At 34.0% G+C, this 16100-nt stretch overlaps 1 pseudogene; it reads left to right on the forward strand.

Moving 5' to 3' along the window:
* Positions 1–14395: 14395 nt before the first annotated feature.
* LOC145064415 (secreted RxLR effector protein 161 pseudogene) lies at positions 14396–14857 on the forward strand (annotated as a pseudogene).
* Positions 14858–16100: the final 1243 nt, after the last annotated feature.

Raw genomic sequence — 16100 nt, forward strand, 5'->3', positions numbered from 1 at the left:
CCCACCATAGGGTCGATTTCTAACCCTCTTAGGGTTTGTAAAATTGACCATACTCCTAGTTATTTTTCTTCCACTCTTCGGTGTCATTGGGTGTGATACCATTAGATGGATTCTGGTTTGGGTCCTCTTATCCAAGAAACTTCGTGGAGGACAAGATCCCAAGCATGGAGATCAATGACTACATAAGAGGTATGTTTTTCTTCCTTATGTTTTAGGTTTTCGTATGGTAGTTGTAATTTGTATGAAAACTATATCCTAGGGTGTGTGTACACTTAGGTATACCATAGATTTATATTTCCGCTACCTAGTTTAAGTGTATTTGATGCATAGAAAACCCAACACATTTTACTTTTAAAAGTCATTTTGTTCAAAATTTATTCGTCTAAATGTTCTTTCTATCTATACAAAACTACATGTATCTACACTTTTACTTTATCTAAAATCAACCTATTTAATTTCAATCTAAAATTCTTATTTAGGTATTCAAATATATAAAAGTCATTTTTTATAAGATTAATCTTATAAATGTATCAAAATCCTTTCCATTGTGAAATATTATACAGCTCATTTTTATAACACTATCCTTATAAAGGCAGTGAAATTACTTTTATTGTGAAATAACTCATATTCTAGGTCATAGCTGAAGTTAAGTTTAAGATTCAATATTTATCCTTGCTTTATTTCGAGAAAAAAATACGAGAAGTTACAAGTGAGGTTTCGAGTCAAGAGACCGAGGAATCTACGACCATGATTTGCATTCACCCGTTATACAAGAGGATACATGCTTATATAAAGAGATTACATCATTACTTCAAAATAATTACTATATGGTACTTTTTTAGAGTAACCTGTAAATTCCGTCCTGTGGTTTCTGAATTGTGGATGGAGTCCTAAATATTTTCAGCTTGCAACAATGGTCAAATTTTGGATCTTTTTGGTGATTTTAGCCTTTATCAACTTGAAAAAATGATTAAAACCTTATATGTATATTTTTCAATTTACATGTTTATTTTAATGATTTTAAATACTTATAAAGAAAAGTTGGGTCCACCATCATACGCCTCTCCCCTTCCCATCTCTTTCCCTCCCCCCTAATACACACATACTCTCTCTCTCTCTCTCTCTCTCTCTCTTCTTTCTTCATGACGTAATCCCTCCCACCACCATCACCACTTCATCTCCTCTAGTTGTGTCTCCGTCCCCACTTCATCTCCTCCAGCAAGGTGAGATCTGAAAACCCTATAAACTATCCAAATATAAAAAAATCAAATCTTTATAGTTCGATCATGACTTCCTCTCTAAAATTTGTTCTTCAAGGCGGCACCATGCTCTTCGGCAAGGTGACTATGTCTCACAACCATCTTCATCTTTATTATGTAAGACCCAACTTCACCTACCTTTATCACCATCCCAACCACCACAAACAACCAATTAGTCCACCATTTGTACTATTATTCTAACCTAGCCAACTCATCAAACAACCACCAAAATACACCCATTCATTAATATATTTAACATCGTCAAATGCTCACCTTTCAACTAACACTATTAGAACACAAACATTCACTGATTTCTCATAATCTCAATAGACCAACACAATCAATTAAAGAGGCATCAAAACTCAAGAATTAGAACCATAAAATATAGAATTAGGGAATAAGAAGATATATTAATAGTTGTGGGTGGTATGTGATAACTTGTGAAAATGAAGAAGATATATTATTAGTTGTGGGTGGTATGTGATAAATTGTGAAAAAGAAGATCCCCAGTGCAGAATATACATGAGAATTCATAATCTATGCCGCTTAACTATGAAATGTGATGTGAGGATTGTAGAATTGTTAAGAGAGTTATTTATCCTTTTAATAAAAATCCTTAACTAATGTAATCAGTGATCTTGATATTGGTAAGGGCATATGAATCATAATGGCGGCTGAAGATGGTGATGATGTATTGTGGTTGATGATTTAGAGATGGTGAAAGGTTGTTGATGGTTGGTGGTCTGATGAAGTAAAGATAGTGAATGGATTAAAGATGATGAACAAAGATGCTAACGGTGTGTATGATGGTTGTGGTGATGGTTTGTAGAACGACGCTTGATATGATGGTGGTCGCTCAGTGAAATTGTTGATAAATGTTGATGATCCAGGTGGTGGCGGGAGGAACAAGATGAGAAAATGAAGGTGTGGTCTTTCCAAAAGAAATTGGGGGAGAGAGAGAAGGGTTGGGATAAAGGAGATTTTTTTAATTGAAAGAGTAAGAAAATAAATAAATTAAAAAATTAAAAAAAAAAAACATATTTAATGAGCATTTTGTTTATTTATTTTAGATTGAGTGTGGACTAAAACCATAAATTTTTTATCAAAATGAGATCTAAAATCTTTAAAAATATTTTAATTTTAACTTTTGATGATTAAAAAAAAAAAAAAAAGTTGATGTTTATTATGCAAACCATAAGGCTATATGGAGTGCTTGGCCATTTGCCGCTTTAGGTGACTTGGCACCCCAAGTCACACATGACTTACCTCCGAACCCTACCTCTAACATTTATTGCGATTGTAACGTTCCGTGAGTGCAGCTCTTAGATGCCACAATGCCACAATTTCTCTCCTTTCTTTCTTTTCTCTCTCTCTATCTACTCTTCTTCTCTCCTCTAAACTCACTATTAACTTCATATGAACACAGTTTTCTATAGCTAATAAGTTGCAAGTAATTAACTTTATAGGTGATGTGACACACTTTCATTCTGTATAGCTTAAGAATCAAATTTGCATTTTACTTGTTCGTTTAATACATACCTTTTGAAAGTACGAAAAAAATGACAAATGAAGGTCCTAATTATGTCATAATGATTTGACAAGTGCTTTTTGGAGTTATATTATACATTAATAAAGTCTTCTTGGAATCTAATAATGATCTACAAGTGATTTGGAATAATATGTCCTTTCATAAGTATTCACGTCATAATTTCATTTACTAATATAATTTACAAATATAATTTTTTTATCGGCTAGATTTTACTGAACAACCGGAGCTAATAACAATGGTTTTGTAACCATTTAACCAAATTGGCCTGGATCTTACTTCTTCCATGCGTTAACCAAATAAAAGAACATTCAACAACATTTTTAAAATTTTGATCCTTTATGAACCTATATGAGTCGAACACCGTTGCATTTCAATACGACCACAAAACCCAAATGGTCGTTGTGAAAATGTCTTCTGAAGTTGCGCTTTCATCTTTGACATCGGCTGATAATCCACCCACATGAAAATAGAATAATACCCGAGTTCATAAATTACTTCTAGTAGGAATACGATTCATAAGTATCCTCCAAAGATAATTAGCTTGGTGTTAATAGTTATACCTTTTTAAGGTTAAAAAGATTCGTTCATTGACGTAAATCCATGAATTTATTGATACACATACATCAAGTTTTGTAGCATACTATAATCCATTTATGTATATCGAGAATCATAAGATAAAGAAGAATATTGACAACATTATAAATCACGTTTTGTTCGCTGATCTAATAATATCGTCTACAATGTATTTAATTAATTGTTGAAATATTTTAGGAGATAATGATGACAAGAGTGTAAATCGCATACATTTTAGGTTCCATTAACAATAGAATATTATAACCAAAACATAAATCGAATCAAACACATATTTATTTTAAAAAGAAAATAATACCATTTAATAAACCTTTACTGTATGGTATATAATATATCATATACTAATTTATATCAAGTTGTAGTAGTTTTATTAAGGTTGATGGAATCTAAGTTACATGATCCTACCACCATGACACATCGATACCAACTATTTCTTATTGGTGTTAACGACTGATATTATAATCTTTTATAATTAATTATTTATAAACTATTATTGTTAAAGTCGTGTGTGCATATAGGGTGTGGGGACCATATATGCTGACGTTATGGACAATAATTGTAGTTGAAATGTCCAAGAATCTTAAAAAATAATCTTGCAAACTTATTAGAATACATTAAATTGATAACTTATCACTAATTTTTTGGAATCATTCTAATACATTACACAAAAATATGACATATTTTATCAAATGAAGTCGGACATATAGAAAAAAAAAAGTGCCTCATCAGTTTGGTCGATTGTTGATAAGGTGTTGTCATATGTATTAATAATCTATTATTTGGTTAATCAACACAACAACATCAATAATAACAGACTCTCTGCAATTCGATTGAGATGAGATAAAGAAGGTAAATATCGATAGTTATGTCTCGTAAGGGATAGAAAGACCGCATTACATAAATAACTTCGGACATGTTCCAAAAAAAAAATTAAAATAGACAAAGAAAAGATGACGTAAATTTAAATGAATAGTAAAAAATTAAAATAGACAAAGAAAACACGTATAACGAAAATAATAGTGGACCAAATGATAATAAAAAATTATTATTTAGTTCAAATCAACTTGTGCCTAAATTGTTATTATCTAGCGATTTATTTTCTTTATTTTCTAAGCTATCACACCCTTGATTGAAGTCCATTATATTATATAATTATTCAGTTTTTCCGCTTCTAACAGACGTCATGATGAGTTGCATTAGTTACCCGAAAACTGAATCCTCTTATTAGAATCAACTAGAAGTCAATATAAATAAAAAAATCAATGATAATTGTAGCTATATTAAAAGAATAAGATTGATTTTGGTGTGTCATAGGTGTTTACTTGGTTTGCTATTTTTATTTGTTTAAATTATTTATTTTTTAAGAAGATACTTTCCGGAAATCGAATTATTCAAAGACGAATGGTCCCTATGGTTTATGGTAATTTGCGCGTTGGTCCATAACTTATTTTTTTAACTTGGAAGGTCCTTACTGTTTGTTTTTGTTACAAGCTTGGTCCCTGTCTTAACTAAAAAAACTGTTTTGCCCTTTATTTTTTAAAATATTTAAATAAACACACCCCAATCTCAACCCCCTTCACCTTACCTTACCTATCCCACAATTTTTTCCTATTTAAATAACAGTCTTTTTAGATAAGACAGGGACCAAGCGCGTAACAAAAACAAACAGTAAAGACTTTTCGAGTTAAAAAATAAGTTAGGGACCAAACGCGCAAATTACCCCAAACCATATGAACCATTCGTGTAATTTATTCTTTATTTTATTTCATATAATTTCTTTTTTGTGTTTTATAATCAAACAAAATAAATAATTGTTAGATCGAAGTAAAAAGAACATTATAAATTGTATTTAATTTTTATCCTTCCCATGTGCACCTTTACAAGTCGGAGACATATATAATGCTACAAGGACATTGTGTTATTCACTGGATTTGCATTATTATCATGTGAATGGATGATATTGATATCAATAAGTTTCCTTGAAATATGCGATATATTGTGAAATTAATCGGTAAAATGGTACTAAGATCTACCTGCTTTTCTTAATATTAAAGAATATAGAAATAACAGGTTAAAAAAGAAGCAAACCGATGATCTTTTACTAATGCAACGCCTACATGCGCATACCAGATACCACTCACAACTCGATCCTCAAGATAGTAAAACATATTTCTCTCTTTTATGAATAATGTTTAATCACATAATCAAATGTTTTTAGGTGTTTAATTCAATTGTTGTCCTGTCTTGTACTTGTAGCTTTAGATATGCTTTTTTTTTTCTATGTCAATGTTGAGTAAAAGGCATGCAACTCTCACTGACAGATGAAATGGTTGACCTTCACGATCATATTGAATTTTCAAAATGTTCACTGGTTTTTTTTTTAACATGATTCAGTATTGTAAATGATTAGTCTCATTAGCAAATCAGTTGTTAAATACATATACTATATGGCATTTTTAGTAATTAACTAATTGTCCTAAACATTTTGGATTTGTATAAAATTTAAGTAAAGTTTATCACATACCACTAAACTATTAGACAAGTAGTTTCTTCATTGATATATTGGGATCACTAATTTGGTTACTAGAAAAAATGTCCCATGGAGGGATTTTAGGGTTTGTGATTCATCAAGATTTAAGGTTGGAATTCCTCATGAAAGGTGACCATGATTACCAATGTAACATGTTGTTGCAAGCCAAAACTAAAAGAAAGATGGAGAGATTTGAAATGTTCATTCACCGCAATCAATTATGTAATGTTACAAGACCAAGTACATATATATCCACATCTTCTAACAAGAAAAGTCCAAAATAACTAACTTAACTGACTTCTAACAAACTCTCTAACTAAAAGACAAACATGTAACAAATTTAAAGAGAGTTAAGCTAATATCTTCCTCCTCAAACTCGTGGGTAAGACATTAAACCCAACTCAGAGATAGCTTCATTATGTTGAGGACTAGGTAAAGCGTTAATATATGTGGAGCCTAATATTGTTTCTCCAAAAGAATCCTTGTGGAGATAAGGGGATTCCAACATACATAGCCACTTATATCACCATGTTGCACCAATGTGGGATGCACTAACACTCCTTCTTAGAGTTAGAAGCTCAATGAGGATAGAAAGGGATGTGTTGCGTCACAGGGTATGAAACAGCGACTCTGATACCATGTTAATATATGTGGAGCCTGAGATTGTCTATCTAAAAGAGCCCTTGTGGAGAGAAGGGGATTCCAACATATATAGCCACTTATGTTACCTTGTCGCATCGATATGTGATACACTAACATAAAGACATAGTGAAGACATCAACCAATTGATTCCTAGTAGATATGTGAAAGAGGGAAATGAGGCCACATTGAAGTTTTTCTTGAACAAAATGACAATCCAACTCAATATTTTTCGTTCTTTCGTGAATGATTGGATTAGAGCAATGTATACAACAGCAAGATTGTCAAATTTGAGAGGAATGAGATTAATTATAACACCTTGTTTCGAGTCATTCCCATTTGGTCATGGGTGATGTAATTTAGATGATCCGGGTATTCAGTTTGTGTTTTGGAGCCAAATGTTATTTTGGTAATATGTCAGCTCGGGCTTTTACGGGGATTGGATGTTTGTTTGGGAAATTGTAAGGCAAGTATGAATTGATTAACGCATAGAGATTCTTGTTACCTTTTCATGGTTATAAGGGTCATTGAAATCGGATTTATAATGAGAAAGCTATGGCCTTCAGAGTATATTGGGGTTTAAGGAGAAACCTGGTACGTGGGGTGTACCTAGGGTGTACACAGGGCGTACTAATGCGAAGGGTAGTACACTGAGGGTAATGTGGTGTATGCTTAGTGTACTGCGCAAGATGGATCGGGGGTGCGAGACCTTGTACGCTGGGTGTACGAGGAGTACACGGGGCGTACGAGGGATGAATGAAAACCCTAAATTTATATGGTGTACCCTATATAAGCACATTAAGTATTTAGGGTTGGCCTCTTTACTAGCCTCTAAGTCCCCCAAACCATATAAATCGTCCCTTAGCCTCCATGGTGGTTTTTTTGAGCTCATTATGTGCATCTTGGTGTTTTTGGGCCATTTTCAAGAAGGAGTTTGATGCAAGGTTGTGGATCAAGAATGAGCTTATGGATCTTGATTATGTGCTTCATTTCCAGTTTGTTTGAGGTAAAAAACTATGAACTTTTTCATTAATGGCTTTGATCTATTATATGAAAGATCTATTATGCTCAAGAGTCATATTAAAATGATATTGCTAAATAACATATGATCTTAAGGGTCACACTAACAACAACTTGATACAAATGATTATTTATTAGAAATTGATTTTAATAAATATTTATAGGCTCTTATAATAATTGGAAAAATATTTATTTCAAGGAAATATTAATTTTACAATACAAAAAACAAATTATTTCATATGGTATGAATATAATATGTCATGTACATCTTTTTAGACCTAATAAACCTTTTGTCTTTTAGAAAAAAGACAGAGTTTATATCTTATAAACTATGAGTTTATAAAATATAAACTCTTGACTTGTCTTTTCTTCTTGGAAGCATGAGATGACAAGAAAAGACATTTGGATTGGCATAATGCAAAAGAATCAAACCTAGGAAGATGTGTTCATGACATAGGCCAGGGGACAAAGCTGTCTAATGGTTAATAACCCTTGCACCATAATTCCATTATAAATAAGAGGTGAGTGCTCTCATTTTTCTTCACTCCACTCTCCTTGGCCAAGAGCTCTTTATTCTTCCCCATCTTCTCTCTAAAGTCTTGAACTTTAATGATTTTTTTGCTTGCATTCTCTCTTTAAGTCATAATCTTGTTTTGGCTTAAAAGCTTAAGAGTTGTAACTAGCATTACATCAATTCGGCACATTGTTGGTGTCTCAATGGTCCATCCTTACTCCATCAACTTCCAAGCCTCCCCTAGAGGACTCAAAGTGCTTCAAAGGTTGTTACCACTTCTTCCTTCTATGTTTGTGTTTTAAATCTTTCCTTTACTTGAAAGATGGTCCTTGGTGGGTGATAAAATGTTTATTTTATTTTATAAAACTCAAGTTGTTGGGTCAAAATATGGTTTATACTTGCTTTTCTAGGCAATTGTATTTTTCTGTAATATTTTTGGAGTTTACGGTCATGTTTACGGTTGAGTTTACGGCCATAAACACCTTACGACCGTAAACCCATTTACGGCCCATGTCCACCAAACCCATGTTCCCCTTGTATAAATATAGGTGTTAGGGTGTGAGGAACGGATTGATGAACGAGAGAAGATAGTTTACGGCCAGAGAGCATTTTCTGTGTGTGAATCTTTTGTATCTGGAACTTTAATTCTAATCAATTCATACAGAGATTCATATTATTCTTCTTCTCATTCTCTTCTATTTTATCTGACATCATCCTTTTGATTGAGATTTCGCACCATCAAACAGATCTGATTGATACACAAGCAGATTAGGGACTTACAATTGGTATCAGAGCCAAGTTGTATCAGTCAATTTTGTCAGATTTGGGGCATAATTTGATCTTATTTTCGAAATATTCTTGCATTTTTGGATAGATCTCTGAAAAATAAGGGGGGTTTGTTTTTCGTGTTTTTCATAAAAAAATGGTTTTTGATCGAGTTTTGGAGCAAATAGGAATGAAAAATGTCGTTTTTTGAAGTTTTTACGACCATCGAAGGGTTCTCGGCCGTAAACAGCTTGCGGCTAGGGTTTCTTTGTGGCCAGCGGCTAGGGTTCCGAAGTTTGCGGCTCGGTGTTTGCGGCCCAAGGTTCACGATCCGAGCTTGCGGCCTCGGATTTTGCGGTCCAGCAGTCTCGGTCTTCGCCTCGCACCTCGGTCCTCGTCCTCGATTCCAGGTTGCTTCGCAGTAGCAGCACCCTTCACATATAAGAAAATAGCAAGCGAAGGTGGAGGTGCCGGGGATCGAACCCTGGTCTCCTCCCTACTAGTCCACGCGTCTCACCAAGTCTTCTACGCTGCATCTTGGTTTATCACTTCCGATTTTAATTCATAAAGACTCCTTTTCGCAGCAAGTTTCGCCAATTTGACACTTTTAACCCAAAAACTAAATTTATTTTATTTTTAAATTCCTTTTTCATCCAAAATATTAAAAAAAAAATTAATTTTTTTTTAATAATAATAATAATAATAATAAAAATTTTAGTTTTTAATTTTTTTTCTTTCAAGTTTGACCTTTGTCTTTAAACTTAGACTTTCTTGTTTAACTTTTAATTTTTCAAATTTGACTTTTAAGTTTGACTTTTTAAGTTTAGCTTTTCAAGTTTGACTTTTAAATTTGACTTTTAAGGTTGACTTTTGAGGTTTATAATCAAAGGGTTTGTCTTTTAAGTTTGATTTTGGCTTTTAGTTGTGTTTTTTTAATTGATTTTAAGGTCTACGAGGGAGTAGAAGACATGAAAGAGAGTCGTCAGGATATGTTAAGACAAAATTTCAACATTTTCGATTATATCCCTGGAGAAACCCTCGAAACTCAGTTGCAGCGATTTACTACACTTACTACTGAGATAAATATAGCCGAGATCTTCTTGACTAAGTCCGAGATAAACAAAAAGCTGCTAAATTCACTTCCGAAATCGTGGGATATGAACGTGGCTATCATCAAGAAGACAAAAGATCTCAATCATCTTAGTCTTGCTGATGTAATTCAAGAACTTGATGCTTTAAAGTGTAGAGAAACATTGAGTTCTGAAAACATTCCGGTCACTGAAGTTACATGTACTCCAGCTTGTGAAGCTACGATTAAATTCCTTCAGGAACAAATTGATTTATTTAAAAGAGAAGTTGAGGACTTGAGATATGAAGGATATCAACTCAAGAAAGGACAGAAACCCCTGAAGGCTGAATTAGAAGCAAAAACCAAGGACTTTAGGAAACTTCAGGAAGAGTATAGCAACAAGTGTGAAAATTATGACTATATTAAGAGACAACTTGCTACTGTAACTGAAGAACTTGACGCTTTAAAAATTAAGTGTGGAAAAACAGACGTCAGTTTCAAAAATTATACTGCGTCAAGTCAGACAGTCGAGTCCTTATATTAAACCCAATTAAAATTCAAAGAAAATCAAAGAAAGGGTCTAGGGTATGATAGTGTTCCTCCTCCTTTCAATCATAACTACACATCCATCACCATGACACAGAAAGAAATTAACAGGGAGACACATCTTCAATATGGAGGCATATCATCAGACTTCGGTTTGTTGGTAGTGGCTGTTCTAGGCACATGATAGGAGGCATCTCTCAATTGTACAAGTCTATGCCATCTAATTTTAGAAACATTTGCACGTCACTAGTATAATGCTAGTGAGATAAAGGATACCTAACCATTAGTATTATCTTTTGATGAGCAAAGTATTTTTGCGATTTCTATAACCAAGTTATAGGCCAATTGTACAAGTTTCTCTAATTGGATGACTTGATTGGAAACCACTAGTGATAAAGATCACCTAAGCAAGAGTGTTCCAAGGCATAAATGAGACCAAACATGTCAAATTAACAAATGGATTGTTTAGGGTCTCATAAATCTAGGAATTACAAATGGTGTAACTAATACAAGTTATTTACCTTGTTAAAATTGGGTAAATGGGATAAAGGATACCTAACCATTTATTTTATTTGTAACTTGGATCCTAGACTTTAAATAAATAATGTTTTTGGAAACAAAAGGGTATTAGTATTTAAAGAATTAAATACTAAATGAAAACTTTGTAAACTCTTGTAGATGGTTCCGCCAATTACTGTAACACATCACCCAATGAACATTCGATCAATTCATGACAAAGAAAAACTCAAGCGCTCCAACTTTTTAGACTAGCACAAAAATTTAAGAATCGTTTTGAAACAAGAAAAGAAAGATTATGTCCTTGAAAACCAAACTCATGATGAACCACCTACTATCCCAAAGGTTGCACATGATGCATGGCTAAAGCATGTAGATGATTCAGTTGATGTTTCATGTCTCATGCTTGCCTCTATGGTTCCTGATCTTCAATGGGATCTGGAACACTACATTGCCTTTAACATTATTGAACATCTTAAGGAGATGTTTGGAAAACAAGCTAGAACCAAAAGGTTTCACATTGTGAAAGCACTTCATGCCATGAAAATGGAGGAGAATGGGAATGTGAGCACACATGTTCTCAAGATGAAAATCACATCGATCAATTGGAGTGATTGGGCTCTCCATATCCACAAGACTTAGCTATAGATATCATCATAAACTCTTTGCCAAAGTCTTACAATGCTTTCATCATGAACTATAACATGAGTGGGTAGGAGAAACCAATCTCTGAGTTACACGGGATGGTTAATTGCAGAGAAGAATATCCCAAGTAAAACTCCCCAAGTGCTCATGATTAGGGAAGGAAAATTCAAGAAGAACAAAGGCAAGAACTTCAAGGGAAAGCCACAAGCTGGAAAGGGCAAAGTAAAGAAAGATGCTCAAAACCCACCACCCAAGAAGAAGGAAAAGGTTGCCAAAGATGACACATGCTTTGAGTGTGGAGTTGTCGGGCATTGGAAAAGGAGTTATCCTAAATACCTTATAGAGTTGAAAAACAAGAAGGTCGGGGAAGGCCCTTCAGGTATATCCATTTTCATGATTGAAATGAGATTATTTACTTTTTCATCAAACACTTGGGTATTAGATACTAGTTGTGGAACTCATATTTGTAATTTGTTACAGGGGTTCAGAAAGAGTAAGGAACTGGAAGCAGATGAGATGGTATTGCATGTGGGCAATGGAGCACATGTTGCAGTCCAAACAATAGGACATTTTGATTTATGTTTACCATATGGTCTGTATTTGACATTAGACAATGTGTATTTAATTACTTCTATTACTAGAAATATCATTTCAGTTTCACGTTTGAGAAAATGTGGTTATGATTTCAAATTTGTTGATGATAACATTCACTCCTTCCTGAAAGGAATCTTCTATTTTGAGGCTAGACCAATAAATGGAATTTAAGAACTAAATCTAGAAGACATCACAAACAATAAGTCCTTTTATCATGTCAACACCAAAAGGCTCAAACCAGATTTGAACCAAACATATCTATCACATTGTCGCCTTGGACATATAAACAAGAAATGCATATCTCAACTCCAAAAGAGTGGACTTTGGGGGAAAATGACACTGAGTCATTTGACATATGTGAATCTTTTTTATGTGGCAAGATGACAACATCCCTTTTCTTTGGAACAAGTGAAAGGCCAAGTGTTTTATTAGGCATCATACACACAGATGTATGTTAACCTTTTAAAACAATGTCTAGATATGGTGAAAGATATTATATCACCTTCACTGATGACTTCAGTCATTTTGGTTATGTGTATTTGATGAAACATAAACATGAAGAATTTGAAAAGTTTAAATTGTTTCAAAGTGAAGTTGAAAATCAACTCAACAAAACAATCAAAATCCTTTTTTTGGATAGAGGAAGCGAGTACTTGAGCCAACAGTTCCAAGACCATCTAAGGAGTCGTGGGATCATCTCACAACTCACTCCACCTAGAACACCACAGCTTAATTGTGTTTTTGAGAGGATAAATCGGACCTTACTTGATATGGTTCGATCTATGATGAGTCGAAGTACCCTTCCTTTATCTTTTTGGAGTTATGCTTTACTCACCACATCCTGTATCTTAAATATGGCACCGGCTAAGAAGGTAGAGAAAACACCTTATGCGATGTGGTATGGAAGACCTCCATCCTTATCTTATATGAAATTTTGGGGATGCGAAACTTATGTTAGACAAGAGACTTCCAGCAAACTTGATCCAAGATCTACCAAATGCATCTTTGTAGGATATCCTAAATATTGTTTAGGATATTACTTCTACATCCTTGTGAGAATAAGACCCTTATTTCACGAAAGGCCGAATTCTTAGAAAGCAAGTTTCCAATAGATGAGGAAAGTGGGAGGCATGTGGAACTTGAAGAAGATCAAGAACCTCAACCTGATGCATCTTTAGTTGGCACTAGTACTTAACAAGAGGTTTTTGAAGATGAAGCGATCACTATCCTTCAACCTACTTAAACACAACGCGTTCGCAAATTTGGTAGAATTTGTCATGAACCTGAGAGATATGGATTTCTCATTGACGAGTGCTTCGTAATGACAAATATTGATGAGCCGGTCACCTACCAGTATGCAATGACAGATCCTGAATCTACCAAATGGCTTGAAGCCATAAACGTTGAGATGCAATCCATGAGAGAAAATCAAGTCTGTGACTTGGTTGATCTTCCTCCCAATAGCAAGACCGTTGGAAGAAAGTGGGTCTTCAAGAAGAAGATTGACATGGATGGAAACTTAGATACATTCAAAGCAAGATTGGTTGCTAAAGGATTCACTCAAACTCAAGGGGTAGAATATGATGAAACCTTTTCACCAGTCACTATGATTAAATCAATTAGGATACTATTTTCCATAAATGCATATTATGACTATGAGATATGGCAAATGGATGTCAAACCCGCTTTTCTGAATGGACACTTAGAAGAAGATGTCTATATGGATCAACCTGGAGGTTTTGTCAAACAAAAGCATCCTAATAAAGCGTGTAAGCTCAAGAGATGTATTTATGGGTTAAAGCAAGCATCTCCTAACTAGAATCATCGTTTCGATGATGAAATCACAAATTATAGTTTTATTAGAAATGAAGATGAATCTTGTGTTTACATAAAAACTAGTTGGAGCTCTATGACATTCTTGGTCCTATATGTGGACGATATATTAATCATTGGAAATCATATTCCAACTTTACAAGATGTAAAGACTTGGATTGGAAGGTGTTTCTCAATGAAGGGCCTAGGTGAGGCATAATACATTCTTGGAATCAAAATCTATAGAGATAGATCAAAATGATTAATAGGTCTAAGCCAAGGTATATATATTGAGAAAGTATTAAAGCGGTTCAATATGGAACACTCTAAGAGAGGATTTGTACCCATGGCACATGGCAATGCACTAAGCTCATCTCAATGTCCTAGCACAAAGGTTGAGCTAGACAAGATGAAAGATATTCCATATGCTTCTACAATTGGATCCATCATGTATGTTATGAATTATACAAGACCAGATCTTGCTTATGATATGAGCATGGTAAACAAGTTCCAACAAAATCCAGGGGAGAGTCATTGGAGAGCTGTGAAGAACATCCTAAAGTATTTACGAAGAACTAAGGATTTGTTCCTCATCTATGGAGGCGTGGAAGAAAGCTTAAGTGTAAAGTGCTACACTGATGCTTCCTTCACAACTGATCAAGATGATTGCAAATCGCAATCAGGAGATATGTTCATTATCAATGGGGGTGTGGTATCTTGGAAAAGCTCTAAGCAAAGTGTTTTTGCACAATCCACTATAGAGTCAGAATGCATTGTTGCTTCTGAAGCTGTACAAGAGGCTGCCTAAATGAAGAAATTCATTGGGTATCTAGGGGTAGTCCCTACCATTCAGGACCCCCTATATGTTTTCTATGACAATGAGGGTGCTATTGATTTGGAAAAAGAACCCCGAGCACACAAGAAGACCAGGCATATTAGCCGTAGATTCAAATTCATCTGGTATAAAGTTGAAGAAGGAGAAATTAGTATTCATAAAGCTCACACTAATCTAAATTTGGTGGACCCTTTTACGAAGCCTCTTCCTCAAGAAAAATTTGAGAGACATGCTCAAGGAATAGGACTTCTTTATTTTAGTCATTGGATTTGATCTATGTATTAGTATTGAATATTGGAACATTATATAACATCATTTGTTGTAATGACTATGATATATATGGCATATGATCTTTTCATTAAATATTTGTTGTGTTCTTTATTAACATGTTTAATCCTTGGGTGAATTTATTTACTCTAAAAAGCCATAGTCAGTTGTTTTTCTACGAGCAATAATGAAATAAGACTAATATGAAATAGGATGGTTGACAAAGCATTGTAACAAGTTTCATAGATACTTACTAGAGAGTAAGTATTGGAGTGACCCGTTCAAGATCACTTCATGGATCGTTGTTATGAATGGTACTTGATAAAAGGTAATATCCGTATATCCATAACACCTGAGATACATATTTGGGACTTGAGTCTAGGAACATTATGCTTTGATGTAGTCAAAAGTTGTTCTTTTGTCAGGCAGTTATAAAAGTTATTATCAGGCGTGATGTAAACCATGCAAGAGGCGTATGTAGTCAAGATGGGATTTGCTACTCTTATTTGTTGAGAGTTAGACATTTAAGGCCTGATGTAAAGTTGAAAACCTATATGAGATTGACTGCGATCTATATCTCATGATTTGACATGATGTCTATAACAAAGGGATAACCGATAAACTTACCTTACTCACTAATTGTAGCCTTGGGGCTTTTGCGGAATTAGGCATTGATGGAATGGCACTATATCATATGTTGTTGGGGACAGTGAAATGTTGCTAGACATTCACCACTGTCTATATCAATTTGGTATGAGTCTTGCGCATGTGGGAGATTGAAAGATCTAGTATGTTCATGAGTCATATTAAAATGATATTGCTAAATAACGTATGATCCTAAGGGTCATACTAACGACAACTTGATACAAATGATTATTTATTAGAAATTGATTTTAATAAATATTCATAAACTCTTATAATAATTGGGAAAATATTTATTTTACAATGC

The sequence above is a fragment of the Lactuca serriola genome, chromosome 7 (genome assembly GCF_051521515.1).
Source record: "Lactuca serriola cultivar US96UC23 chromosome 7, Lser_US96UC23_V15, whole genome shotgun sequence".
Lineage (NCBI taxonomy): Eukaryota > Viridiplantae > Streptophyta > Magnoliopsida > Asterales > Asteraceae > Lactuca > Lactuca serriola.